Source organism: Rutidosis leptorrhynchoides, chromosome 1 (assembly GCF_046630445.1).
Source record: "Rutidosis leptorrhynchoides isolate AG116_Rl617_1_P2 chromosome 1, CSIRO_AGI_Rlap_v1, whole genome shotgun sequence".
In the NCBI taxonomy this organism is placed as follows: Eukaryota; Viridiplantae; Streptophyta; class Magnoliopsida; order Asterales; family Asteraceae; genus Rutidosis; species Rutidosis leptorrhynchoides.
The window spans coordinates 417519505-417523672 of NC_092333.1; positions in this window are offsets into that span (position 1 = coordinate 417519505).

Here is a 4168-nt window from a genome sequence, read left to right on the forward strand (position 1 = left end):
AACATGAAATTACTGTAGCCGGCACCCCATGCGACCGCATGGGGTTTGCACTTGGAACCCATGCGATCGCATAGGGACCAAATGCAGGCCAGAAACAAATAGACAGCGAGTTCTGCTCTTCATCTACAAAACACACACTCAACCACGAACCAATCCCAAAATCCTCTCTAAAATTCGCCATTTTTCACCGTAATTCGTCATTTTTCTTGCTCTAATCATGCCTAGATTCTCATTCTTCAGCAAATTGGTAAAAATTACACCCCTAAACTCTATAAATTCCTAGTTTTTGTGATAATTACCAATTTTTTACCTAATGCAATTTTGTTAATTTCTAGTGTAATTAGTGTTAAATTGTTAGTATTTTATGCATGTATAACCTAGATTGATGCTATTTAACATGATTTGAAGCCAAAAATTTCAAAATTTTTAGAAATCTAGGGTTTGTGTTCTTGAGCAATTTGGGGCTTTTTGATATAAACAGGTTATGGCCGATTTTTGTCATGAATTATTGCTAAATTGAGTAACATGTTTAGATAGTTAAATGATCCAAACAATGATCCTAAACATGATTTTTGGAGATTAAAGTGGACTTTTTAAGTCCAAAATTCATGAACTTGATTAATTTGATGTAATTGCCATTTGAGACTTGTTTAATTATTAGTAATGACTATTTTGACATGTTATTTGAGTTAAATGCTTATGAATTTTATATACATTTTCATATGTGCTTATTTGAAAAGTGTGGAATTGTGAAAAATTGTGAAAATGTGTATAGGTTTAATTTTGATTTAACATGTTATAGTGATTGTTTTAAGTTGTTATTTTGCTAACACTAATGCATATTTGGATGCACAAATTTTATGTTTAATGTGTTTTGCAGAAAGCCGATACTGGAGGTTCAGGAGCATCATCATCTAGACGACCAGCACCAGCACCAGAACCAGAAATGCAACACGAACAAGAACCACAACAAGAACCACAACAACAGCCTGATCAGCACATACCTTATTATGATCCGGTACAGTTTGTTGATGAATTCATAGTATTCCCAATGAGGCCGCCAGTAGAATTTCCAACGATTCCTGAGCACACTCTGCATCCTAATCTGAGGTTTGATAGGAGATGGAGAGATTACGAGACATATCAAAGGAACAAATTCAAATTGGTAACAAAAAATGTAGAGGTGCCAAGGGTAATCGATTGGGCCCCTTTGGAAACGGTCCATCTAGCTGACCGTGTTAGACAGCTTTTAGTTCAAAGGTATGGCAGTTCTTCTTTTACAGATTGAGAACGTCTTTTCACCATTCGTAGACCTGTATATAAGGAATGGTGTGTTGAGTTGATGAGTACTGTATCACTTGATACAAATATAGTTAGAATAGATGATAGAAGATTTCTTAGGTTTATCCTTGGCGGTAGGATGTACAGAATGTCCATGCTGGACATGGCCAGGGCCTTACAGATATATACTCCTGGTGAGTTGCTATTACCCGATTGTACAAATTTGATTCATTATGGTGAAAGGGTAGATAGTAACTTTGATGCTGACGCCATTTGGAGGCGTATGTCACATTTTTATGTTTTTACATGAGCAGGGGGACACTCCTATACACATATTGACAGAGCCGAGCTTCGTATTATTCATAGATTTTTGGCTAACTCGATTACACAGAGAGGTCATAATAAAGAAAAATTACCTTACATGATTTATTCTACCTAAAGTGTATTCGGGATCCTAGAAGCTTTGTCAATATCCCTTACTGTGTTGCTTTTTATTTATCTAAAATGGTAGAGGGAATGCAGGACGGGAGTATAATAGGAGGCGGTATTTTTGTTACTCTCATTGGAGAGTATTTAGGTGTTGATAGGAACCAAGGGGGTCCATTACAGCTTTGTAGAGAACAGGTTGAGCCCTTAGGATTGAAAGTTTATGTGGGTGCTAAGGTATTGAAAAGTAGACGTAACCAGGCAGTACCCTATAAGGGATCTCATCCTCAGGTAGAGAGAGGCTCAGACGAGGAAATGGAGGAGGCGGAAGACATTATGGATGTCTTTCGAGATGCTATTCTTGACGTCCACGTTCGTATAGATGAGGAAGCAATGACGAACGCGGCCAGACATAGTATGTATGAGCAGTGGAACTCCGAGCGAGTATACGAGGATTATAGGCGACGCCAACACGATAGCTGGTTAGTTCATCAGCACCAAATCATGAGCCAGCTATCATATCAGGTACCAAATAACTATGTACCTACTCGACCTGCTCATTTTCCGCCACATAGCCCCGATATCCGACCACCCTTTAACCGGTATGACTATAACCAAGCCTATCAGAACACCTATAACCAACAATGGAACCTACCTGACGAGATGAACTGGAACCCATATTCAGACTGATTTAGTTCTATTTGGTTATTTATATGATTTTTATGTTTTTATGTTTTTGTTTATTCATGTTTAAACTTATGTTATTGAATATACTTATGTAATCTTTATCATTTTTATTATTATTGTGTACTAATATTTCACATTTAGGATTTGCAAGTGGAATATTAAGTCCCATTTCAAATTGCCATGCATGTTTATATTTGTATGTATGTATATTGTAAATTGTACAAAACAGGGTAAAACAGCGCATTTTCAAAGACTGGCATTAAGTTCAGCAAAAGCTACTAATTTTGACGACAAGATGATAAATAAATGTGATGTAACAACAGACGAAATGAACAAATGATATGCACATTTATCATTCTGCAACCAAACGCCAATATGTTTGGAAACTTTGGTAAAATTTAATCATTTTTACGCTAATCACCCTCAATAATTTAAATTATTACTGATTTCTTGCAAATGAGGGCATTGCAAGATCTTAAGTGTGGGAAGGGGTTAAATTCTTTCGGATTTTTAAAATTTTTATCTTAAACACTTGGTTACCATTAAAAATACTAGTAACGTAGTAGTTGTATTAGAATCTAGTGCTCTCTGATGATAAAGAACAGCCCTAGTCTTATATACTGACTACCCAATTCTAGTAAAACCCATTTTCAAAATTTTCAATTAAATGAACTCAAAATCATGTTTATACATATTTATGAACGATAAAACTAGGTGTTAACACCGAAATTATTGTTACCTCAGAAAGGACATAAATTGAGAAACAAACCAAAATGTTAAAATTCATTTAAAATGGAATAGAGGACAATAAAAAGGAAAATAAAAGCCAAGTGTGGGAAAAATTACCAAGTTATCTTAAACATATGTCACATATTTCTGTAACAAATAACTGAAAATACTTTTGCTTTGGACTAAATTAAACTATTTTACCCGATGAAAGAAAAGAAGAAATGGATCTACACGATGAATCAATTCCATCATTAAAAGAAAGTAAAGTCTTCCGAAAAAGAAATGCGCTTCTTGATTTAGGTCATGAAGTTGTCGTCCAGACCAGCTGTAGGTTGACGAAAAACCTAGAAAAGTCATCACTAAAATCAGCAGGAAATCCACGGACCTCAGCATCAAACAGGGTCGCCAAGTGGTCAGACTTATCCTAACCATGAGAGGATCTGTCTTGTAAAATGGGGAGGGCACCGTGCAAATTAGCTGGATAAGACTAATGAATCAGATCTCCAGAAAGGATAATCTCCTTAAAGATTAAAAATCAGCTTTTAAGCCTGATATTACTCAATCCTAGAGATTGACCTTAAAGATTGAGAATTCAAACTCATGGAATTCAATGATATCTAAACTCGAGCTTGAACGAGAAAATATTTTGATCAAATTATAAACCGATTTGTTTTCTGAAAACCCATTTTCAATGCGTTCATTACCATTGAACGTAAAATCTTAGGAATTCACCTGGAATTCATTAGGTCATCTGAACCAAATCGGGTGTCAACCGTAAGAACGGTGGTTGCATAGCATGGTTAAAGACAAGACCTTGTGCCAGACCGATAAATTATAAGGGTGAGCTTTACTATTGCTCCTACAAAGGACAGTAATTGCGTCCGACACGTTATAGACCATAATTAAAAGCATGTCAGGGGACATTGCCTTAACAGTTGCTTGTTCAACGCTTTCCTTTACAACCGGACGGTAGTTTACTGAAAGATAATATACGGGACAAGTAAACTGGACGTGTTGCTTTTCTAATACAAGGTTAGCAAGTGGG